Source organism: Sminthopsis crassicaudata, chromosome 4 (assembly GCF_048593235.1).
Source record: "Sminthopsis crassicaudata isolate SCR6 chromosome 4, ASM4859323v1, whole genome shotgun sequence".
In the NCBI taxonomy this organism is placed as follows: domain Eukaryota; kingdom Metazoa; phylum Chordata; class Mammalia; order Dasyuromorphia; family Dasyuridae; genus Sminthopsis; species Sminthopsis crassicaudata.
Genome location: NC_133620.1, coordinates 108,107,505 through 108,119,883, shown reverse-complemented (window position 1 = coordinate 108,119,883; position 12,379 = coordinate 108,107,505).

Here is a 12,379-nt window from a genome sequence, read left to right as displayed (position 1 = left end):
AGAAAAATCAAATATTTCTCCAAAATTTTCTATAGCATTGAGAAATGACGTTTCTAAAATGAACTTTAATTAAAAATAGAATTTTGACAGGTTCAGTGAAACAATAGAAAAGTCCATATTAAAGTTAACAGCATTTGAAATGTAAAACTGCTTGGGGATTGCCTAGCTAGCAGAATTAACCTAGTCTTGAAACTCAATCAATGTCTTCCTTCAGATCAAATCTTCAGATCAATCTTTTAAAAGCTCAGAAATAGAAAACAGAAAGTTACAAAAGTCCTTGGAAGAATGACAGGTTACACATTATTCTGAGTCAACCTAGCTGTAATCCCTTATATAGTAAAGATTTTAACCAAAATGTACAGAACTTCCCAGAGATGACATTTGCTATCCATAAATAATGTATAGTATTTCCAAGGGACTTCTGAAACTTATTTTTTATATTATTGATGTTTTCTTTCTTATAAACCTTTACATCTGAACATATTCCTTTCTCTTCCTTCCTCTTAGAGAACCATTCCTTGTAATAAAGAAAGAAAAAAGGTAGTTTAGCTAAACTATTTAAAATGTCAGCTAAATTTGGCTTTATATACAATTTTTAATACCCATGGTGAAAAGGAAGGAAGGGGATAAATTTTCTCATTTCTTCTCCAGGGGCTAAGCTTGAACATTATAATTACACAATGCTCAGCTTCTTTTTCTTGTTCTTTTCATTTACATTTTTATAGTCATTATGTGTATTGTTTTCCTGGTTCTGATTACTTTGTTCATTCTAAATAAGTTTATGTGTCTTCTTGATATTCTTCATTTTCATCATTTCTGGTTTTGTTTTTGTTTTTTTGGAGGGGATGTTGCAAGGCAATTGGGGTTAAGTGATTTATTTGCCCAGGGTCACACAGCTAGTATTAAGTGTCTGAGGCTGGATTTGAACTCAAGTCCTCCTGACTTCCAAAGTCTCTATCTACTGTGTCATCTAGCTGCCCCACCTGGAAAAATTAAAACATTCATTGTAAATTATAGCAAATGCTTGCGAGAAGAATTCATGATTTTTCCTTTTCATAATTTTTATGGTACAATATCATTCAATGCAAAAATACATCTGATTCCTAGTTCTTTACTGCTTATATGCTGCTATAAATATTTCATAGTACTTATAAAGTGCCAGACTTTGTAAATATTATTTCATTTGACTCTTATAACAACCCTGAGATGCAGGTGCAATGTGTGTGTGTGTGTGTGTGTGTATGTATACTTACATACATACACACACACACACACACACACACACACACTATATATATATATATATATATATATATATATATATATATATATAACATTTTGATCTGTATGGGACCTTTCAGTTTTTAATCTCCTTCCAGTATATAATTAGCAATTAGATCTCTGAATCAAAAGGTAAGAATATTTAGTCACCTTTTATTTTTTTAAAGCAAAATTCCAATTTGAAATTTTTTTTGTTTTGGTTTGAAGATTTCTCTCCAGGTCTCCCAGCATGGAATTTTTTCCTAATATTAAATGTAATTAAATGCTTCTTTCTATTAAGGGAAGAACATTAAATTTGGAATTAAAGGATCTGGATTCAGATCCCACTTCTGATACTTACTCCCTCTGTGATTTGGGGGAAGTCTTTCAACACTTCTTATCTATAAAAGGATAATAGATTGGTCTCTTGTGTGTCTAGATATCTGATTCTGTGATATAACCTTGGTATTACTATTTCATACTCCTTCACATTCCTATATGGGTTGTTGCCTCTGTATGAATGTGTGTGTGCTTACATGCACACAGACATATATTTGGGAGGGATGTATATATGTGCTAATGTCTGACCAACAGGTTTTTCAACCCCATGCTTATAGATAAATGATAGTCTGAAGTCACTCCTCATAAACACAACTTGTCTACTTTTCCTGACTGCAGATGCCTGTCAGGAATAATAATGACTAATAAACACTTGGTGAATGATTGCCAGACTGCTATCTCAATCACCTTTAGAAAGGCTTTTTTGAAGTTATATTTCATTGAGTCTTTTAGACATTTCTCCTTCCTGCCTCCTTGTATCCCATATCTTTGAGGCTCAGTTTCCTCATCTATGAATGGGATATAATAATATTTGCACTATCTGATTTCTAGGTTTGTTGTAAAAAATTACTTTAATAATGTAAATGTGCCTAAAAATACTATGGAAGTTGTTACAATTGTTATAGCAGCAATGGAAAGGGCATCTATAACTACATATATTTCTGGTTTCTTTTCTCTTCAAAATCTTTATAAGAATGAGATTGCACACATATGAAATGTGGATCGAGTTCTGAACTTGTAGTTGGGAAAATCTAAGTTCAAATCTAGCCTTGGATAATTATCAGCTAAGTAACCCTAAACAAGTTACTTAAAGTTTCTGCCTCCTCTGTAAATAGCACCATCCTCTTGGGTTTGTTGTTATAAATATCAAATGAGATAAGGTTTGCAAACCTTAAAACATCATATAAATGTTAGCTATAATTATGATTATGATTATTATTAAAATAATTCCAAAAACAGCCATTAGTATATACCAGGTATTGTGCTAGGTCTCGAGAATAAAAATACAATGAATAAAACAATCTCTTGTCATAATGAGCTTATGTCCTAATGGAAAAGATGAGTATTTCAAAATAATATATATAGAAATGCACACACATATTAGATAGTACAGAATAGTTTATAAGGCAAAGCAAGAAAAGAATAAGCATATAGAGAGCACCTACTTCCTGAGAAATAGGTGCTATTTTGATACCCAGAACCTCATTCATTGGACCACCAGCTGCCTAGCATTTTGGAGGATCACAAAAAGTTTTGTAATATATTTGATGAATATGTAAGAAAGGGACAGTTAGGTTTTTGCATGTAATATTCTACAATTCAATTTTATAGATATGTAGCTGACTAACAGGTGCAGAGAACAAATAAATATGTTGCTGTGCTTATTGTGTGTTGATTTTTTAAAAAACATTTAGTTCAATTAAGCAAAATGCAGCAGCCTTAAAGGCCCTTCTACAACATGGGATCTCCCTGCAGATTCTAAGATCATATAAGATTCCTTGTTGGATACGACAACCAAGATCACTTTGTTCAGTGGTCCTTTGGAAACAGATTTATTACAATTGATTGTCACTGTTGTGAAGAATATCAATCAATCAATCAATCAATAAAAAGCCCCTATTTTGTATTAGGGATAAGAAATAAACAAAGACAAAATGGTCTTTACCCTTATAGTCTACTGGAGAAAGCAATACATCATCTTTATCATCAGTCATTATTACTCTGGTGTCATCTTCCTTGCTTCTATTTAAATTAAACTGCCTCCCAAGATTTTCTATATCTTCCAAACTCACAAATTCCTCGAGAGAGAGAGAGAGAGAGGTCCCTTTCAGGGGTCTTACTTGTCTAAGGTCAGAAAAGAACAAATACAAAAGATCAAAGGCAGCTAGGGGTCCCAACCAACCTGTCCACCAGTGGAAGGAGGTAGGATTTATATGTAAGGTTGCCATGATACTGTGGCCTTTACCCCTCAATGGAATCACATAATGCAACCTAGAGAGTCAAAGTTGAGAGGGCCAACAGCTAGAATATATCTCTTCTTTTAATAGATTCATCACCAAACTCCAATGTGGCCCTCATGGGGATGGGGAGGCAGGATTAAAGAATCACTCAACATTTTGTATGTCACTCTAAAATTCCAAATCCTTTTGCTTTAGACCACCACATATCTGGAAGCAACCAGAGAGTTCATAATCTCCAAAAGGCCAATGTGTCACCATGTCTTTTGGAATCCCCAGAAGTTTCCAAGGGTATATTCATGGTCCCTATAATCTCCCTATATAAGTAAATACAAAACATGTATAAGGAAGATATCAAGTAATTTCTTAGGGCATTACCAGCGGGGGAAATCAGGAAAAGTCTCGGGTAGAAGATGTCATTTGAGCAAAGATTTAAAGGGAACCATGGATTTAAAGACACAGAGGGGAGGAGAAAGTTTATTCCAGGTGTGGATGACAGGAGAGAGAATGTCAGGTATGAGGAACAGCTAGTAAATTAGTTCAGCTGGAGTAACATGTAATAAGCTTAGAAAGGTAGATCTGAGTCTGATTGAGAAGAGGTTTAAATGTCAAAGGAAGAAGTTTTTATTTTCTCTAACAGGCAGCCAGGAGCTGCTATGGTTTTTCACAGGGAAGTGATAGAGTACTTGTGTTTTAGGAGTATCACTTTATGTAAACTGTGAGCATTTTTTTTGTTTTTCTTCCCAGATTATTTTTACCTTCTGAATACAATTCTTCCTTTGCAACAACAACAACAAAATTCGGTTCTGCACATATATATTGTACCTACGATATACTATAAGATATTTAATATGTATGGGAATGCCTGCCATCTAGGGGAGGGGGTGGAGGGAAAGAGGGGAAAAATGTGGAACAGAAGGAAGTACAAGGGATAATGTTGTAAAAAAAAAAATTACCTTTGCATATGTACTGTCAAAAAAAGTTATAATTATAAAAATTAATAAAAAAGGAGTATCACTTTAGCAAGTTATATTATATTGGTAGATTGTCAAAGGAAAAGATTTGTCTCAGAGAGATCAATTAGGAGAATGTTGTGATAAAGCAGGTGATGATGTCCTGAACTAGAATGGTGGCTATGTGATTGGAAATTAGGGAAGAAAGATAAAAGGTAAAATCAATAAAATAGGGTGAATAATTAAATATATGTGACTATGAGTAAGAACTGAGGATGATTCTGAGGTTGTCAATCGGGGTGACTAGAAAGATGATGGTACCCTTGAAAGAAACAGGGAAGGTAGGAAAAGAAGAGGCTGTTGTGGGGAAAGATGTAGCATTCTGTTTTGGACATAATAAGATGAAATGCCTACAGGACGTTCAGTATGATATCCAATGAACTCAACTGGATGTAACTGGAACTCAAGAGAGAGAACAGGACCAGTTGTATATTTAGATCTAGGAGTCATTCATATAGATGATAATTGAGCCAATGGGAGCTGAGGGATGCCTCGAGAGTGTCAAGAGGAGAATAGAGAGCCTAAGACAGAGCTTTGGGATGTAATATATGGATGATGATCTAGGAAATGACCCTGAAGTGGGATTTAGATACTTGACTTCCAGGTCCAGAGCTCTGGCTTCTAAATCACATTACTGCCCAGTCCCACAATCTATGGATTTGTAGTCCATTTGTATGCTTGCCTCGATGCTTTTTGACCTTTTCATCTATTTTCATTAGTCTTGGGGGAACTCCCTGAAAGTTAGACATTTAGTTATTTCCTCTGTGTTCCCATAGTTCATAATAAAAGCCTGTTTAAATCAGGATAGCTCCAGACCTGAGTCAAAGAGCTCCACTCTTGGGCAGAATTTCAGCTCTAGTCCCACAAGCAGGGACTTGTGATAATCAGAGGGCTTCCTGGTTTAGATAAGATCAGACATTCCAAGAATCAGTTTAGTTCCTTGTGGCTGTTTACCTGATCCTCTCAAGGCCAGGGTGAGAGAGAGTAGCCAGGATGCAACCTGGGAGGCCAGGGGCTAGGACCAGAGTCCAGATGAAGGGGGCAGGGAAGTATTTCTTTTATCTGGTCTCACCTTCCCCTAATCTATCTCAAAAGACCCTGATCCACAGGTTTCATGATATCCAGTGTGGTTTCTGGTTCCTATAGAGACTAAGACACATAGCCAAGGAATTGTTATTGTTCAATGGAGAAAAATAAACAACCATAACAAGGGGACTAACATCCCAGGTTCACTGAGTCACTCCTCTACCTCCCCTCCTTCCATTCCCCCAGGGTCTGATGTGTCCTGGCTACCATTTCCTGGTGGTCTTCAGCTCACTTTATCCTTCTCTCTCCTGTTATCTAATCTCTGTTAGTCTATTGGTAACATGTATGGTGCCCAGGTAGTATGGGAAGAGTTTGTTCTGAGGTGAAGCAGGCTGTGTGTGGGGGGAGGGAGTGACAGTGAGAATGGTGGGTGACTTAGGAGGGAGGAGCCACAGTTGCATGGAGGGCATTCCTATTCTAATTGAGGGGTCCCTGGCATTTGGTTCATTCTAAGTTAAATGGCAAGGATAGCACCCAAAGATACACACACACCCAGGGCTCGTCTGGCCATGAAGACTTTGTCACCAGAGATATTTAAATAGGTCACTTGTGACGCTGTGGAAGAAACTCATGTATCAGACCTTAGAGCTGAAACTTAGAGCTGGAAGGGACTCTAAAGGTCAGTGAACCTAACCCCTTCATTTTACAGATGAGGATATTTGGGTAATGAGATATTAAGCGAATTGGCCAATGTCTAAGGCAGATATTGAATTCAGGTCTTTCTGATAAGCCCATTGCTCCAGCCAGAGGAAAGCAGCTAAGTAATATAACCTGACTTCAAATCTGGCCTCAGATAATTACTAGTTGTGTAACTCTGGACAAGTGATTAACCTTGTGTGGCTAGATTTCTAGATTTCTTCAGTTGTAAAATGGGGAAATAATAGTATCTATTTCCCAGGGTTTTTGTGAAGATCAAATGAGATAACATACTATTGTGACCCTCCCTCTCTCCCCCAGGGTTCTCTAGAACTCTTATGGAGAATTGAGTAGGGAGATGAATCCAACTAATATTCCCTCAAGTGAATGGAGGGGCTCCCCTCTACTCTGCTTGTATTATCTGCTAATATTAGATTAGCTTCTACACAGAAATATGTAATCCAAAAGGTATATTCACAAATATCCAAACTTACTTCCCCAACACATGGAAAGCAAAATCTCTCTTCCCTGATATGGATCACCTCAGTCTCTGGGATGATATTAAACAAAGAGAACATTTTGGAAGAAGTAAGTATTAAACTGGGCTCTGGGGGAGGGGGAAAGACATGAATTGGGGGGTATCCTCCAACAATCACCTATCATATATTTAGATTATACATAGTCCTTGGCTTGTGTTTTTTTTTTCCTTTTGAAAGTTATACTGAGTAATCTATGCTATAGGTTATAAATGGGTGCATGTACATATATGTGTGTATTTAGATATATATGCTAGGTTATATATGTCATTTATGGTTTGTTTGCATATGGCTCATATGGAGGCATGAAATCTCTGAAATCTTGTTCATTTGTCTCCAAAGGAGATTGATTCCTGCCCGGAAAGGAAAAGAAGGGGCCACAAGACTGACTACTCTGTTTCCTCTTGTCTGGGGATCAGGAGACAGAATGCCAGAGTAGAATTGCATCTTGTCTAGCCTTCTTAATACTGATGATCCAGGAGCATGATTTTTTTTTTTTTTTAGATTTAGAGACAGACAAAGAAACAAAGAAAGATACTAGCTACACTTAACCAACTTAGACTATTCTTATCTCATACTTGTTACACAAAAAAAATCATTACAAATAATGAATAGTAAATAAACCTGTTTACTCAAACAGGGATTGAGCATCAAAAAATATACAGATTAGCCTGTACTAGAAAATATACAAAGGGAATGAACTCTCCCACTGGAAGCTAAGTGTTTCAATTCAAGTAAGAGAGAGGTCCTATCTCATGTCACCTCCAAAGTCTTTGGGAGGCAATCTGAAAATCAAGGACATAGTCTCTAACCCCCTATATCTGTTGTCCCAAAGATAATCATGATGATAATAGCAATAACAATAATAATAGCTAACATTTCTATAATAACTTAAAGTTTACATATATATATATGTATATATATATATATATACATATATATAATCATTTGATCCTCTCAATGGCACCATAATGGGTACTATCATTACCATTTTTAAAGTAAGAAACTGAGGCTGGAAGAAACTAAGTGACTCACCTAGTGTTACACATTTAGAGAGTGTCTGATGCAGGATTTAAATTGAGGTATTCCTGATTTCAGGTCTTGTACCCTATTCACCTAACTACCTAAAGACAAAGAACCATGTGTGTCCTCTCTTGAAGAAGAAGTGAAGGATGTTTCTCTCCTCCTAAGCTTTCCCACCAACTTTATCTCTCACACAGTCGTACAAAGTTGTGCTAGGGTTCTCTCCACCAATCCAGAATCATATTAACTTAGTACCATGCACTGTCTCTTAGCCAGCTCGATTGGGAGTCAGGTTATATGTGTAAGATCCTTTATTTGGCTCACAGGGTAACAGATTTAAAGTTAGAAGAGAACTTAGAAGCAACTTAGTACAAATCTTTCATTTTGCATTTCAGGAAATGGAATGATGAAGTAATTTAAATAAATTTACACAGGGAGTAATAACAGAGGTCTCAATTGAATTTTTAAGACTATAGCCTCTTGATTCTGGTCAAGCCCACCCCTAAACCATCATAGACAGAGGAGAATCTCATTTGTAAAGAATTTGGAGGAAGGACCCCAAAGACTTTGAGGAAAGTGATCAGGGATCCAACGTTTAATCTTCTTGTTAGTACAATCAGATCTGCAGTCAACCTGTCCTTTTGGCCACTGCCCCCTCCCCAGATATTCTCACCACATGTAAAAGTGTTTTTAGTCACAGATTTGGTAATGCACACAAAAGATACACATCACTGAACAAATGGACTCAGGCCATACAGTTTAATCTTCTTTAGACAATTATCTTTTCTCCCTATGGAACTAATAGTGTTTTATGTAGAAGACAAAAATGGTTAGTAGTCTATTCAAGTTATTTTTTTAGCATAATCATTTCAGTCACCAAACTCCTCGTCTCTCACCTCACAACAACCATCACTCTCAGAATCCTAGCACTCATGCCTCCAGTTTTTCCTCTGGTTCATTTTGAACTGAAAGGGCCTCAGAGGCCCTCTCATCTACTACATATCTGAAAAAGAATTCCCAGTCAGCAAAACCACTATATATATGGTCATTCAGACTTATATGTAAAGATATCTAGTGAAAATTACCTACCTCCCAAAGAAACTCATTCCACCTTTGGAGAGTTTTAATTAATTTTCCTGATTTTGACCCTCTATTTGCCTCTTTGTAGTTTTTCATCAGTGGCTTCTTGTTCTGCCCTTTGGGATTAAGCAAAGAAACAAGAGCACACCTAACCAATCCCTTTTCTACAAAGCACTTCAAATATTTTAATTCAAATATCATGTCCCTTCCACTCAAAGTCTTCTCTAGGCTAAACATTTCTAGTTCCTTCAGCCAATTCTCACATGACATAGACTCAAGGCTCTTTACCTTATTGCCCTTCTTGGGATGCTCTCCAACTTATCAATGTTCTCCCTAAGTGGAGACACCCAGAACCGAACACAAACCTGGGAGATGTTGTCCGACAAAGGCAATCTAGGAGGACTTTGACCTCTTTGTTCCTGGAAACATACGTAGCCTCTCAACTCAGCCTACGATTACATTAGCTTTTTTGGCTACCATATCGCAATGTTGACTCACAATGACTTTGCAGTCTACTCACAAGTCCAGATCTTTTTCTTAGAAACTGCTAACTGACCATGTCTTTCCCATTTTGCACTTTATCTTATCACTGTTAAAATGCTTCTTATGTCAAAAAAATGCTTCTTATGTCTATCCATTTTCCTATCTCATCACAATCTTTTTTTAGATCCTGATTATTATCTAGTCTGTTTTGTGTCATCTGAAAATTTAATAAGCATTCTATGACTTCGTTCAAAGCATTGATAAATATGTCAGACACAAAGCCAAGAACTGATCCCTGGGGCACCCATTGGAGACCTGCCAGCTTTATATTGAACCATTAATGATTATTATTTGAGTCTGGCCATCCCCAAGTTCCAAATCCATTGAATAATGCCCACATTTTATTTAATGTCCACATTTCATTTAACTTGCATTTCTATTTTTCTTAAGAATAGCATTAGATTCATTATTAAATGATTTGTCTAAAAAAACTGGACTAAATATATATATATATATATATTTATGCATATACATACATACACACATATATATACATATACTTATATCAGGGAACTTATATATCTCTATCTATGTATCTCTCTCTTGATCTCTCTCTTTCCCTCTCCCTCTCTCCCTCCCTTCCTGTTTCCTCCTCTGCTTCCCCTCCTCCCTCTCTTCTCTCTCTCCCTCTCTCCTGCGCCCCCTCCTCTTCCTACACTTCTTCCTTCTTCTCTCTCTCCCTCTCCCTCCCTCTCCTTCTCTCTTCCTCTCTCTCTCTCTATCTATCTATCTCTCCCTCCTCTTCCTCTCTCTTTCTCACTCAGGTTCCCTGATCTTCCAGTTTAATTCTTCATAACTGAGTTTTTTACCCTTTCATTTTAGGTGAAGGAAATTGGAGGCTATGGCAGTGAGTTTCAAAGGACAAAAGAGTGAACCACTTATGGTCTAGGAATCTGGAAGTCGAATCCAGGCAGTATTTTGCAATGTTATTTGAAGGACTGTCATGTGGAAGAGAGACATGACTTGTTTTGCTCAGTCCCAAGAACTAAAGTGGTATCCCAGTTAGATGTTACAGATAAGTACATTTAGACTTGATGTAGAGAAAAGTTTCCTAACACTTAAAGTACTCCAAAAGTGAAATGGGCTGCCTTGGAAGTTGATGGATTTACCTTCACTGAAAGTCTTCAATCATACGTTGGATGAAGCCTTGTGGGAAATGTAGAGGTGATCCTTGGGCATGTATGGGTTGGAGTACATTTTCCAAGCTCCCTTTTGATTCTGATGTTTGTAATTCTGAAAAACAAACAAAAAACAAAAGGAAAACTTTAAAATTTTGTTTTAATTGTGTCAAAGTAATACTAATGAATCATTTACCCTAGGAAAGTCCCCTTCCAATTCTTCTTCATCAGTAATCCTGAGTCTTTATGGCTATGCCAAGTCAATACAAGCTCTGGCAAATCAAACGAGTTTCCAGTCAGACATAGTATCTACTATCCAAGGACAAGCTTGGTTAAATGTGAAAAGGTTCATCACTAGGAAGTTGGTGAAAAGCTGATTTTTTTTTTTTTTTTGGCAATTTCAATTCATGAACTTGTCTAATGACTTCCAATCTGTCAATGAAACTAGCACCAAGACTGATGAAATCATAGTTCTTTGGATACTTGAGTAATTTATATGAACAGTTTACTATTTATGGATAATTCATATATGCATGATACCTATGAACGTCCTTAAAATATCTGATAACTTTTTTTTTCCACAACACTTGCCTCTATTTATGTATGCTCGCCTTCTGTTCTCAAGAAATACTTGAATGTTAGAACTGGAAAGGTCCTTTGAGATAATCTAATCCAACATTTTCTCACTCCCACCAATAAGTTTTACACATGAAGAAAGTGAAATGCAGAAAATGAAATTCTTTGTCTGATATCACATACCTAAATGGGAATCAAAGATGAATGTTTTGAGTTTTTAAGGCTAAGTTCAGAAAACTATATATCATATTTCCTCCCTATATAACAAGGCTAACTGTCCTAATTTTTAAAATAGACTTTTATTGATGTTTATTATTTGTATAGTCCCTAGATTTCCCACCAAGTTCTTTTTCCTCTTCCCTTCAAGAGATATCCTTTATGATGAATAATTTTTTAGGAAGGGAAAATATCAACATCAATCAATCAATACAAAAAAATTGATATTATATTCAATATCCCATACCTGAAATCCCCAGTCTCTATAAAGGAATAGAATAATATGTCTTCTATTTCATTTCTGAAGCTAAATTTATCCTTTATAATTTCACAACATTCAATTTCAGTTGTTTTCTGGTGGTTGTTATTTCTGTTAATTTTGTTATAGTTATTGTATACATTATGTTTCTGATTCTGCACACTTCACTTTGTATCAGTTCTTATAAGTCTTTTCTATAATTATCATGTTCATTGTTTCTTGAAGTGATAGCAAGCTCAAATAAAAACAGGATCATATAAAAGGATCTCTGTGAGTCACACATTGATTTAATTTTAAAATAAAATGTTATCTTGTTTAAGTGCATTTTTATTTATTTTGCTAAATATCTCCCATTTACATTGTTTTCTGCTTTGGACTGCACTTGGAAATGATGTAGACTGGTCTGCAGCCTATGTTTGATCTTTCTGTCTTATTGCACAGTATTTTTCCATTACATTCATGTACCATAGTTTAATCTATGGGCTTCTATTTTGTTTTTAGTTCTTTGCTATCACAAAAAGGGTGACAATAAAAATTTTGGCATATCTTTACTGTATTTGTTTTTCTCCAACAACTTCCTCAAGTTATATGCCTAACAGCAATATCACTGGGTCAGAGAGTGCAAACATTTTAGTCACTTTATTTGCAAAATTCCAAATTGCTTTCCAAAATGCTTACACCAATTCACAGCTCCACCTGCAAATGTGCTTGTCTCTCCACATGCTCAGTGTTACTT